Source organism: Giraffa tippelskirchi, chromosome 9 (genome assembly GCF_054371585.1).
Source record: "Giraffa tippelskirchi isolate mGirTip1 chromosome 9, T2T-mGirTip1v1.2.pri, whole genome shotgun sequence".
Taxonomy (NCBI): Eukaryota; Metazoa; Chordata; class Mammalia; order Artiodactyla; family Giraffidae; genus Giraffa; species Giraffa tippelskirchi.
In genome coordinates, this window is record NC_137283.1 from 5,517,314 (window position 1) to 5,530,865 (window position 13,552).

The window sequence follows — 13,552 nt, forward strand, 5'->3', positions numbered from 1 at the left end:
TGAGGCAGGCACGGGGCCACCACTGTGCACAGAGTGACCAGCCCAGGCTCAAGGGACAGGCTGTCCGGTCCCTGCAGTCCTCAGACAGTGGCTGGGTGGCATGTGGGATAGTTCCATATAAGCCAACAGGGAGTGACTGTCTCCTGACACTAGGAACTCACTTCCTTCAGACTAGGAAACAAGAATTGGCTTACAGCGGCAACCTGTACAGTACCAAACAGCAGTAACCGATAGCATCAGTTAGCATAATTATCTTCTTTTTTAACAAATATACATATTGAGGTATACTTTATTCACCATAAACTTCACCTGTCTTAAGTATAAATTGAACAATTTTTTGTGAATTCACAGACTTATGCAACCGGGACCAGAATTTAATACTAGAACACTCCCATCAGCCCAATAAAGATCTGCTCTATCCATCTGCAGTCACTTCTGGTTCCCATTCCATGCTCTGGGCAGCTATCAATGCACTTTCTGCCTCTACATATGGCCTTTATTGGCAATTTCATATAAACAGAATCATATAATAATGCGGTCTTTTGCATTTGGTTCTTTCACTCAGCATGTTTCTGAGGTTCTTTCATGTTTTAGCATGATGCAGTGATGCATTTTGGTTTTTAAGGAAATTAGCTTCCTTTTCCAATTTCACTCCTGCCCACCAAAAATAGAATTCGAACATTATACATATTTATAATTTTAGTTTCTTCAGCAATCAGGCCCAGGGAGGCTGGTGCCTACAAGAAACGGAGAAAACACTGATCGCAGTAGAAGGGAGATGTGTTCTCCACTTCCACATCCCTCATCACACTGACCAAGATGGAATCCAAGTCTCCAGCCACCACAGAGAGCATCGGAGCCATTGTCACTCCTGTGGAAATACGGTGACCATTACGTATTTCCCTGACCACAGAGGACAAGCTTCTCGGGCCACTCTGGGGCTGACTTCCTCTCTGTATGTGTCTCTCTCTGTCTCACTGACTCGCTCTCATGGAAACAGACAGACACACAGAGTGAGTGAGTGAGTGAGTGAGTGTGTGTGTGTGTCCCCTGCCCCCTTCATTGGTTCTCCAACTTGTTCACTCAGAATTTTGGAACTTATCAATGAGACGGGATCTTATCCAAATAGGACTACAGGCCAAGACCAGAAAAATTCTTACCACATTTCAGTTTCAGTTCAGTCGCTCAGTCGTGTCCAACTCTTCCCCACCCCACGAATCGCAGCACGCCAGACCTCCCTGTCCATCACCAACTCCCGGAGTTTACCCAAACCCATGTCCATTGAGTCGATGATGCCATCCAACTATCTCATCCTCTGTTGTCCCCTTCTCCTCCTGCCCTCAATCTTTCCCATCATCAGGGTCTTTTCCAGTGAGTCAGCTCTTCGCATCAGGTGGCCAAAGGATTGGAGTTTCAGCTTTAACATCAGTCCTTCCAATGAACACCCAGGACCAATTTCCTTTAGGATGGACTGGTTGGATCTCCTTGCAGTCCAAGGGACTCTCAAGAGTCTTCTCCAACACCACAGTTCAAAAGCATCAATTCTTCGGTGCTCAGCTTTCTTTATAGTCCAATTCTCACATCCATACATGACCACTGGATAAACCGTAGCCTTGACTAGATGGACCTTTGTTGACAAAGTAATGTCTCTGCTTTTTAATATGCTGTCTAGGTTGGTCATAACTTTTCTTCCAAGGAGTAACCGTCTTTTAATTTCATGGCTGCAATCACCATCAGCAGTGATTTTGGAGCCCCCAAAAATAAATCTACCACATGGAAGACTGTAAAATTCAATCATCAAAGCCATGATTTGCAAACAGAAACCAACAGAAAAAGGACAACTGATCTCAACATGTTTGTTTGATAAATACTAAGCATTTCAGTTGGGCAGTCCAGAAAGGATACATTTCTATATAGTTGCTTATTACTTCCATCAGTGAGACTGGGTCAAATCAGCTCACAATTTAAGGAGGCTGTTCCTTTTATAAAATCATGGAGAGAATCATGTAAGCTCTGCATAAAATAGAATTTAGGATGTGTAATAAGCCAAGGGAGTGGCCCAACCTACTTGAGAAGGATGAACAGTCCAATGGACCAGCTGAATCCCCAAGCGCGGACCCCCACACACAATTTCTGCCAGTATCCTAAGCCCCAGAGAAGGCAATGGCACCCCACTCCAGTACTCTTGCCTGGAAAATCCCATGGACGGAGGAGCCTGGTGGGCTGCCATCTATGGGGTCGCACAGAGTCAGACACAACTGAAGTGATTTAGCAGCAGCAGCAGCATCCTAAGCCCAATGCACACGGTCTGATTTTCATGGCAGCTTCATGATCCCTATTACATGGCACGTCTGTCCTGCACGCTGAGGCCACCTATAACATCACCACAGTCAGCTGAGAGACACTGCTACACAAACCATTTCCACACAAGAAGGCTGCGACTGTGCCAAGCCTGACTGGCAAGGGGAAGGGATATGGCAATGCTTTGGCAGCAAGTCTGACTCCAAAGCAATCTGGAGAAGGAGAATGCAAGGTTTAAATTAAACAGAACTGAACAGAACAGAGAAAAGATAAAGCCTTGTAACTGTAATAAAACCTTCCAATTCAAGGGCAAGAAATAGTGGATGGGAGAAGCTGGGAACAAAACAAAACCTCCACATGCATCTGAGTCACCCACACTCATCGGGTAGAAAACAGGGTGTAAACAACACAGAGGAGGCTGCCCTAGGGTCCTTACGTCACTCACCTCTCCACCCCCCCATTGCCTGAGGCTTTTAGGTGAAGCCAGGGCTACTAGAATTACCCCACATGATTAAAACATGGATCTCTATGGAAAGTGTGGAGTTAATCATATCCCTTGGTCCATGAGACATTATCATGATCAGTCTGAACAAGAGCCTACTCTTGTTTTATTTATTTACCCACACTTCTTATGACTTTTCTTTTTTCCTGTTTCCCTCCCCATCAGCAGCCATTCTCCCGTTTTTAAGGTCCATGCTATAAATATATGCTGCTATCTGCTCTGCAGCATTTCTCTTATGTGTAATGTGACACACCTCATTATGCTTCCTTCCCACCTCTGTTAAGCACTAGCTTTTTAATTTGTTTTATTTATTTAAACTAAAAAAATACAGTTCATCCATTACCCCACCCCATTTCCCACCTTACAACCAGCATTCTGTTTGCTGTATCTGTGAGCTTAGTTTTACTTCTGTATTTATTTGGTTTTCTTCTAGATTACACATGAGAGATGATACGGTGTTTGTCTTTCTCTGATTTATTCTATTCAGCACAGTGCCCTCAAGGTCCCTTCATGGCGCCATGTACAGCAAGCTCTCACCCTTTCCTGCGTCTGCACAGTACTTCATCGTACGTGTGAGTGTGTTTCTCTAGCTGTTCACCCATCAGTGGACACCTAGCTGTGTCTGCATCTCGGCTGTTGTAAATAATGCTACAATGAATGGGGTGCCTGTATCTTTTCGAATTAGTGTCTTTGTTTTCCTCAGATAAATACCCAGAGGTGGGACTTCTGAATCACATGGCAGTTCTAGGTTTGATTTTTTGAGGAACCTCCATACTGTTTCTATAGTGGTTGCACCAATTTATATTCCCACCAACAGTGTTGGAGGGTTCCCTTTTCTCCACATCCTTGCCAGCACTTGTAATTTCTTGTCTTTTTGATGAGTCATGTTGACAGGTGTGAGATGATACACCTCAGCATAACAGCAAAACTACCTCATTGCTGCTTTGATTTTCATTTCCCTGATAATTAGCTATGCTGATCATCTTTTCATGTGCCTGCTGGCCATCTGTAAGTCTTCCTTGGAAAAATGTCTTTTCAGATCTTCCGTCCATTTTTTAATCAGATTGCTGCTTGGTTTTCTACTTTTGAGTTGTTTGAATTTTTTATATACTTTGGATATTAGCACTAATTTCTTAAATGTCCTCATTGTTATGGGCTGCTCAACTCCACTTCTGCTATTCATGTATGCAAAACCACATTTTGCCTATGCATTCCTCGGATGGTGGAATCACTTCCAACTCCTCACCTCCCCAAACAAGCTGGGATGATGAGATCTCTGCATGCCTCCTGTAGACCAGGGTGGGTATTTTTTGAGCTATACACCTAAGAGCAGACTACAAGTAGATGCCACACAACCAAGAATGCCAAAACTCTCCAGGGTGGCTGTGCAGGTCTACATGATCCCCACGTCTCCCCTGTCCAGATTTTCTATATTTTGCCAGCCTGAAAAGTGAAAGTGTTAGTTGCTCAGTGGTGTCCGACTCTTTGTGATCCCATGGAATATGTAGCCCACTAGGCTCTTCTGTCTATGGAATTCTCCAGGCAAGAATACTGGAGTGGGTAGCCATTCCCTTCTCCAGGGGATTTTCCTGACCCAGGGACCATATCTAGGTCTCCTGCATTGCAGGTAGATTCTTTACCATCTGAGCCACCTGGGAATGGGTGTCAAATGACATTAGTAACTCCTCATTGCTTTAGTTCTTGATTATTAATGAGTTAGGGTATTCCCTGTTTGCTTCTTAGCCATTTGGGAGTCCATCTTTTACTCTACCTGCTCATATCTTTTGTCTATTTTTCTATTGGAGTGTTGGGTTTTTCTTGTTAATTTTTTTAAGTTTTTCATATAGTCTAGAAATTGTAATTTGTCAGTTTAGACATTGCAAATGTTTTCTCTCAATAGGATATGTGTCTGTTAGCTCTGTACATGGTATCCTTAATTAAAAAGAAATCTTAAATTCATAAATTTAAACTTAAAAAGAGATTATAAAAGAAATATTGGGAAACTTGGATATTTTCTGTTTACACACTTTTTAAAGTAAACACAGGACATGTCTCAAGCTAGTATTAGCAAAAAAGTGAAGTGAAGTGAAAGTCACTCAGTCACATCCAACTCTTTGCAACACCATGGACTATTCAGTCCATGAAATTCTCCAGGCCAGAGTACTGGAGTGGGAAGCCTATCCCTTCTCCAGTGGATCTTCCCAACCCAGGAATCAAACTGGGGTCTCCTGAATTGCAGGCAGATTCTTTACCAGCTGAGCTACCAGGGAAGCCCAAAAAAGTGATGGCATTTATTAGGACTCAAAAATATTCAAGAGTGATGGTTTTTGGCAGGTCGTGGGCAGAGGCAGGGCGCCAGAACCAAGAAGAGGAGAGCAGTCGGGAATGGGGGCATTGTCCCTTCTCTCTCTCTCTCTCTCTCTCTCTCTCTCTCTCTCTCTCTCTCTCTCTCTCAAGCTCTCAAGCTCACTTTCCTACTCCTCTCCATCTTCACCTGGCCCCTCACTCTCCCAAGCTCCCAAGTTGTTAAGCCCTCAGTTCATAAAACTCACTAGTAATGACACACTGCAAATTCCATACTCCTAGGGTAGGGACCAATAGGCCCAACTGTTTAATCAATGTGGAAGATGGCGTCAGATCAATAGAGACAGGGCTTCAAGGGCGCCCTATTTTGGTCGCAGCTCTCAGAAGAGGAGAATCGAAGCTGTGCCAACAGCACATGGAGACTGAGGAGACAGAAAATCTGGTAAATGAGTGGATGTGAGAGGCGTGTGAGATCTGTCATATTAACACCTGACAGTATTTCCTGTCTTGTTCTCTCTGCTGAGACCTGGGGGTCCCTGGAAATCAACAATGACTCTTGAATCATTTGTGGGTATCACTCTTCAAGGGTGATCCGTTGTCTCACTGGTGCCCCTGATAGCTGGCGATTGGTCCTGATATGTCCCGATGAGACATTTCTATATCCAGACTATGTCTGACTACATCAGAGACTGTGTGTCAAAAGCTGTGGCTCTTAGTCCATATATATATATATGTATTTCAGCCTCCATTATTCTTTTACAAATCTGATTCCACACTTGTGTATATTACACAGCATGTATATATATTATGACTGTTTTATTTTTTCTTATATATACATATACTAACAAAAAAAGTTAATATTATTGAGTTCTCATTATGAGTCAGGCACTGGGCTAAGTGCTTAACGTTTATAATTGCCACTCCACACTTACAGTCCTCCCACATAAAAACTATAATCCCCACAGCAACCCAATGAGATATTATTACCATTTCCCATTTTTAGTTGAGTATCCCGAGAGGTAGACGATTAAGTAATCTGCCCGGATTACAAAGTGGTGGATGTAAAGCTGAGATTCAGGTATACCTGGATCCATCATTACAATGCGCTATTCTATCTTGACATGTGTGGATGTGCTCGTTAGATGTTTGCTAGTCACTGGACCATTGCTATTATTATCTACCTTAGGACACAAAGGCTCAAAAGGCAATAACTATTTTTTATGGCTTTACATTGTCTACTTGCCTCAGTTCAGATGTGCACCTTTAAAAGGAATAAAGCTGTGGATGAAAGAGCGGCAACGGCATACAATGCCTGATTTGAACACTGAGGGGAATCCTCTGGGTACAAACATCACACTTGCGGAGATTTAAGTAAAACACGGGGAAATGTGGAGGGAGGGGAGATGGATGCAGGCAAAGTGGGGAGAGTCTTGGAGTCCAGGGGTCAGTGCAGCTTCTGATGAGCAGAGCACAGCCCAGGAGAAGGGGAGCCCCAGGCCCCCGGAGGGCCACCTCAGTGTGCCTATGGCAGACAGACTCATCTAAAGCTTGATGATGGGACTGGTCCCTGAACGCCCCTGGGACTCACTGCAGCAGGGAGACAGGACCTAGAAAGACCCAGGTGTGCCTCTTGCTTCTGTCCGCTGTTAGTGATTTGACCTTGGAAATTTTACTTTACTCTCCTGCATGCTCATTCATCTCCTTGTCTGTAAACTAATCCTTTCCTTGAAGCACTGTTGCAAGAATTAGAAATGACTTAGCCTCCTGGGTGGCACACAGGAGCAGTTAAGTTACCATCACTGTCATCGTTGTCACTGTGAACCACAGGGAAGAAGGTCGGGGGCCTCCCTGTTCCCCAGGAATAATATTCCATAGCCTCAGACACATGGCTGAGGCTTCTTCTCAGGCCAAGCAACAGCCAGAAAATCTCTATTCGCGCTCAAAGAGAAAAAAAGGATCCCCACTCCCCATGGCTCCATTGAGAAATATTTCAGATTCAAAATGACCAAGTGAAAGTGTTAGGTCACTCAGTCGTGTCCAACTCTTTGTGACCCCATGGACTGTAGCCCACCAGGCTCCTCTGTCCATGGGATTCTCCAGGCAAGAATACTGGATGAGCTGCCATTCCCTTCTCCAGGGGATCCTTCCAACTCGGGGACTGAACCTGGGTCTACCCCACTGCAGGCAGATTCTTTACCATCTGAGCCACCAGGGAAGTCCCCAAATGACCAAAAACCCAATTAAAATTGGCTTAAGCAAGAAGGGGACTGTGTTGGCTCATGTAACTGGGAAGACCACAGAAGCACTGGTTTTAGGAGGAGCTGGATTTGAGGCTTCATCACAGATTTCAGGGTTCTCTCTCCTTAACCCTGATTCTTCCTCCCCACCTCCAGGTGGCTGAACAGTGTGGTAACACTTTAAAAGACAAAAAAAACAAAACAAAACCTCTGCTCATTGTTACAGCTTCATACATCTGCCCTCTGCAACTCTATTCTTTGACTGGTCACTCCTAGACAAGTAGGGATTCATGCTGTCTGGGACAATTTGGCTCCCAGGTTCATCCTTAAACCAATCCAAGACCAAAGCAAGGAAACTATACTGGTGAGTTTAGGCCTGGACCCCACACCCAGCCCTGGGGCTGGGAATAAATTCTGCCCCACATAAACCCTTTGGACAGAAAATGAGGTAGAGGAAGTCCCCTAAGAAAAACTGAAGTGCTATTAGCTGAAGAAGAAAATGGATGCTGCAGACAAAAGCACCAGATACATGGTCCAGGCCCTAAACAGCATCAGAGAAATAATGACACCAACATTTACTGAATGCTGACTGTGTCCTGGGATAAGCACTTTTCCTTAGCTTCCTCATTGCATCCGTATAATAATGACACAAGGTGTGTGTTATTGCTTTCTCCATGTAACAGATGATGAAACTGAGACTCACAGAGACTAAGTAATTTGTCTGAGGTCATGACTCTAATAAAGGTCAGGGTTGAGATGTGAACTCAAGCCACTGACTCAAGAGTCCATTCCTCAAAAAGATCCATGCAGAGTCCAGTGTTCCCAGAAGCACTGTTTACAACAGCCAAGACATGGAGCTATACAAGTACCCATCAAGGGATGCAGGGATAAAGAGGATGTGGTACGTACATACAATGGGATATCACTCAGCCATTAAAAAAGAATGAAATAATGCCATCTGCAGCAACACGGACAGACCTACAGATGATCACACCAAGTGAAGTAAGTCAGAAATAGAAGGACAAACACCATATGATATCGCTTATATGGGGACTCCAAAAACATTTGCAAAACAGAAACAGACTCACAGACATAGAAAACAAACTTACGGTCACCAAAAGGGAAAGGTGAGTGGGAGCGATAAATAAGCAGTTTGAAATTAACAGATACACACTAGTACATATAAAATAGATAAACAAGGTCCTATTGTGTAGCACAGGGAACTGTATTTAATATATTCCAATAAACTGTAAGGGAAAAGAACTTGAAAAAGAATATATATGTGTGTGTGTATGTATATAACTGAATCACTTTTCTGTATACCTGAAACGTTATAAATCAACTATACTAGAATAAAAAATTAAATTCTTTTTTTTCTTAATTTTAGAAAGACTCCATTCCTACTCTGGTGAACTGAATAAAGATGTCCAGATCCTAATCCCTGCAATTTGTGAGCATGCTACCTTCTATGGTGGCTCGAACACTAAGGAATCTGCCTACAGTGTGGGAGACCCGGGTTCAATCCCTGGGTCGGGAAGATTCCCCTGGAGAAGGGGATGGCTACCCACTCTAGTATTCTTGCCTGGAGAATGCCATGGACAGAGGAGCTTGGCAGACTATGATCCATGGGGTTGCAAAGTTGGACACAACTTAGTGACTTTCACTTTTCATGGCAAAGGGGACTTTGCAGATATGATTAAGTATCTTGAGATGGGGAGACTACCCTGAATTAACCTAATGGGCCTAACATGTAATCACAATGGTCTTTAGAAGAAGGAGACAGAGGAAGATTTACTACAGAGAGGAGAAGGCAACATAACGAAGGAAGCAAAGACTGGAGTGACACACTCTGAAAATGAAGGAAGAGGCCAGGATCCAAAGAGGGCAGGTGGCTTCTAGTAGCTGGAAAAGGCAAGAAAACATTCTCCTCTGGAGTCTCCAAAAGGGGCCAGTTCTACTGATTTCTTTACTTTGGCCTAGTGGGCCAAGTGTGACTCTATACATACTTCTGACCTCCAGCTATAAGAGAATAAACTCTTGCCTTAAGCCACTGAAGGTGTCATTTGTTACAGCAGTCACAGGAAACTTGTGCAGTTACCAAACAACTTCCATGCACACAAACATGCACCCAAACGCAGGCACCCAAATGCCTCTCCAGAGCTGAGAGTACCTGAGGTCTGTGCCATTCCTGGACTCTGTTCCTGCACAGAGTCCGTGGGAAGCAGAGAAAACAGAGCGATATGCTGCATGGCCTCCATCTGCCCTTCAGGTCTAGGCCGAGCTGTCTCCACCCTCCTCTCCGCTCAGAGGGCTGATGTGTGTGGACAATGCCAGGTGGTCCCCATGCCCTGCAGCCTTCAGCTGGGGCCCCCAGGGGTGCAGCAGCAGTAAATGGACAGGAGGGAGAGTGATGCTTGAGTAAATACTCCCTCAGCCTCTGGTCTGACTGAAGTCTGGCTCCACGTGATGACCAAAGTCCACAGCTCCTCTGCAGGAGCGCTCTCCTTACAACTGCACCTTTTCAGCTTCCTGGGAGGGCTCCCTCCCTGGCCCCTTCAGCTCTAGGAGGGCAGTACTCCCCGCACCCCAGGCTGGAGCGGGATATTTCCCTGCACCATGGGATATTTCCCTCCACCATCTCTTACGGTTTTCTTACATCCTTCTCATAATTTGTACACTCCTCTCAAAATATCCAGCTTGAGTGTACCATCTGTCTCTTGCCAGGACCCCCACTGACATGGGTGTATGATGGGGTCAGGAAGTTAGAGATGTGGGCAGCCAGAAGTAGCAGGAAGGTCAGATGGAAGCAGGGGATCTAATCTGTGAAACAATCTGTTGATGTAGGAAACCACAGGGAGACGGACATCTCAGCTGTACTTCTCTGACCAGGGGACACCAAGGACCACCGCCAGCCCCCTGCCCCTGCAGAGACCTGGCTGCGCATGTGTCTTAGGGTGCACTTCTCTGGAAGCAGGTCCTGTGCGTGTAAGCATTTTCTATGCACGTGTGCTCGGTCGCATCCGACTCTTTGTGACCCACTGGTCTGTAGCCTGCCAGGCTCCTCTGTTCGTGGGATGCTCTGGGCAAGAATACTGGAGTGGGTTGTCCTGCCCCCCTCCAGGGGATCTTCCTAAGCCAGGGATCCAACCCACATCTCCTGCATTGCAGACAGATTCTTTACTGCTGAGCTAATCCATGGACCCATCAGTAGGGAGGGGGCAACTGCTCAGGGGAGGGGAGGGTGACTGCTTTATGACTCTCACTCTGGAAACAAATGAAGAGCCTGGCCTTCAGGATTTCCCCACTGCAGAGACAAGGGGGCAAAGACACCAGCAAAAAAACCCGTTGAGGGCTCCACTGGTTGAGGGATGCCCCCAGGGAGCATGAACACCACCTGGGAAGGAGTGGGGAAGGCAGAAAGAAGCGCCGGCAGGCAGGGCAGAGCCCCCGGATACGCAGGACACAGGATACGGTGTGAAAGGCTGTGGGTGTGCACGGCTATGGGGAAGCCCAAGGGGCGGGGGGCGGGGGCACAGACTGCATATATGCAAAACCAAAGGAAGCTCTGAATTGATTGAGACTGTTTCTAAGTGGAAAGTGGCTCCAGAGAGAAATTAGTCTGATTTATAGACAAAAGAAAATAAAATCTGCCTGCATCTAAGTTTACGGATGGAGATTCACATTCACTCAGATAACAGAAAACAAACCATCTCAAGATAGCACACCACAAAGGAAAATTCATCCCAGATACACTGGGCCTTCTCACAGAACCCAAGAGCCGGAGGCCGAACTGCACCGGGGCCTGACTGAAACCAGAAGTGCCCCAGGAAAACGGGGCGGCTAACCTCTCTGTACACGGGCGCGTGCGGACCCCTCCCCCAGGGCTGCCCAGCCTTGGTCCTGCCCTCACATCGCCTCCCTCTCTCCTTCCCCCCTCCAGGGTTCTTCGTTCTGTTTGCATGTGGCCCCCAATGGTAACCTCATCTCTATCGCGCAAAACCCTAAGATGCCCCTACGAGTGCCCACTCCCCGGTGGACATACCCACATAACCTCCAGGATCCTGAGTGCGATGGATTTCACTCCCATGACTAGGTGACATTACATGGCACAGTGGACTTTAAGGAAAAAGGAGTATTGGGTGAGCCTGACTGTCTGAGCTCTTCCTGAGAAAAAGAGTAGAAGCAGGAAAGGGATTGCTTCCCTGGTGGCTCAATGGTAAAGAATCCTCCTGCCAATGAAGGGGACATGGGTTCGATCCCTGAGTTGGGAAGATCCCCTGGAGAAGGAAATGGAACCCACTCCAGTCCTCTTGCCTGGGAAAGCCCATGGAGAGAGGAACCTGGCAGGCTATAGTCCATGGAGTCGCAAGGAGTCAGACATGACTTAATGACTAAACAACAAGAAGAAAAGGAATTAAATATGAGGGCAATTCTCCAGTGTTGGCCTCGGGGATGAAGGGGGCCACAGGGCAAAGACTGCAGGCAGCACTGAAGAACTAAGAAGAGACCCCAGTCAACAGTCAGCAAGGAAACAATAACTCTACAACTACAGAAAAAAAAGAGAACTTGGTCGACTGCCCCAAAAAAGCTAGAAGTATATTCCAGCAACTCCAGTCTTGTGAGACTGTAAGCTGTGGAAGAACCCAGCCACTAGGGCCTGGCCCTCTGACCTCCAGAGCTGCAGGCTATTGAGTAGGTGCTGTTTGAATGTGGTAACTGTTCCATCATTTGTTACACAATCACAGGACAGGAGCACACCACCCTAGCACTGCACTATCCCCTAACTCGAACACCCAATGCTAACCAACTCTATAGTCTAGAAGTCCTAAAACAGTAGAGAGAATCCACTTGTTCCCAGCTGGGTCACCATCCACCACTGGACCAGCCCACTGTGGAACCAGGGCCAGGCGTGTTTCCCCCACAGCAGTGGCTGTGGACAGTCTCAGGCAAGAGGATGTGGATGAGGCTGGCAAACTGTCTGCCATGTTCCGCTGCTGCCCGTCCAACTCAGATGGTGTAGCAATAGATTAGTCTAGACCTGCCTTACAGGACGTGCATTTTCTCTCCCCTAACTCGCTGGTGAGCCCATCGAAGGGCGGTCTGCTGCAGGGACACAAGCACTATCCCATGGGGCAAAGACTGAGTCCCAGTCACTCCCCTACGTGCTGTGTGAGCAGGCAAGCCACTGAAACTCCCAGCCCTCATTTGTGACGTGGCAGTCATACCCCTACCATGCAGAGCTGCTGCGATAATTAACCTGGATGAAGTAGATAGATAAAGCTCTTTGGGAATCTTCACTAAGTATCAATTCCCTTCTGCCATTTTTAGTCTATTGTCTATGTCCATCATAGTGGCTGGCACAACAGTGCTATAAGCTCATTGCTGCCTCGAATCAAACAAATGAGAAAAACAAACAATCCATACATTAGTGGTCTGATTGGTGGGGTAACCAACAGCAGAGAAGTAACCAATGATTACAAGCAGCAATGGTGTCCACAGAGGACAGATTTAGTAATGGTTCCCCCAGATGCTGAGTCGGCTGAGAAAGTAATAATGAACAGCACGATGTTAGCACCCAGCATTAACTGCAAGGATCCTGTGCACCAGGCACTGTGTTGAGGGAGTCCCTGGTGAAGGTGAACAAGCCTGGTGAAGCTCTTCGTAAGTGCCATCGATACTGAATTTTACACATGAGGAACAGAGATTCAGAGAGAGGAGATAACTTACGCCAGCTCGGAAGAGGTTGGGTCAAAATTCAATGCTGGGTCTCGATGACTCCAGAGTCCAAAGCCTTGAGTCAGTCTGCTTCAAACTGCCATGAATGTGGCGACCCTCTGCTGTAAGCAGTTCTAGCTGGTGGAAACACTTATGGCACCCATGGAGCCTGAAACTGAATGATAAGATATAATCCCCTTCATCGACTGTTGGGCTCTTTTCAAATCTTTACATTTCCAAGTTTTCTGTTTTTGTTTTTTTTTTTTTCCCCATCACAAGGCAGGAAAAGTATCCAAGAGAAGGATAATGAGCTTACGCCTGCCAAGCCGAAAGCACCTATTCAAAACAGAGCCCAAAGCGATCCCATCTCCCTGCCTAGAGGAACACTCCGGAGGTTAAGTCTTCCAAACAATTTCTGCTTCATTTTCAGCTGTTTAAAAAAATAAAGATACAACGAGAGAACTCTTGTTTTCTGGTGTTGGAAAGCCAATAG

General features: G+C 46.1%; 1 protein-coding gene across 14 annotated transcripts in view; it reads right to left on the reverse strand.

The window, feature by feature from the left end:
* GADL1 (glutamate decarboxylase like 1) overlaps positions 1-13,552 on the reverse strand; it is a 647,456-nt gene that overhangs the window by 454,037 nt on the left and 179,867 nt on the right. For 5 of the 14 annotated variants that reach the window (XR_014064519.1, XR_014064520.1, XM_081527032.1 and 2 more), the window contains one exon: positions 13,072-13,234. The exons of the other annotated variants lie outside the window; for them this stretch is intronic. The gene's annotated coding sequence lies outside the window, so the exon portion shown is untranslated. The remainder of the gene's footprint in view (positions 1-13,071; positions 13,235-13,552) is intronic. 14 annotated transcript variants of the gene reach the window in all.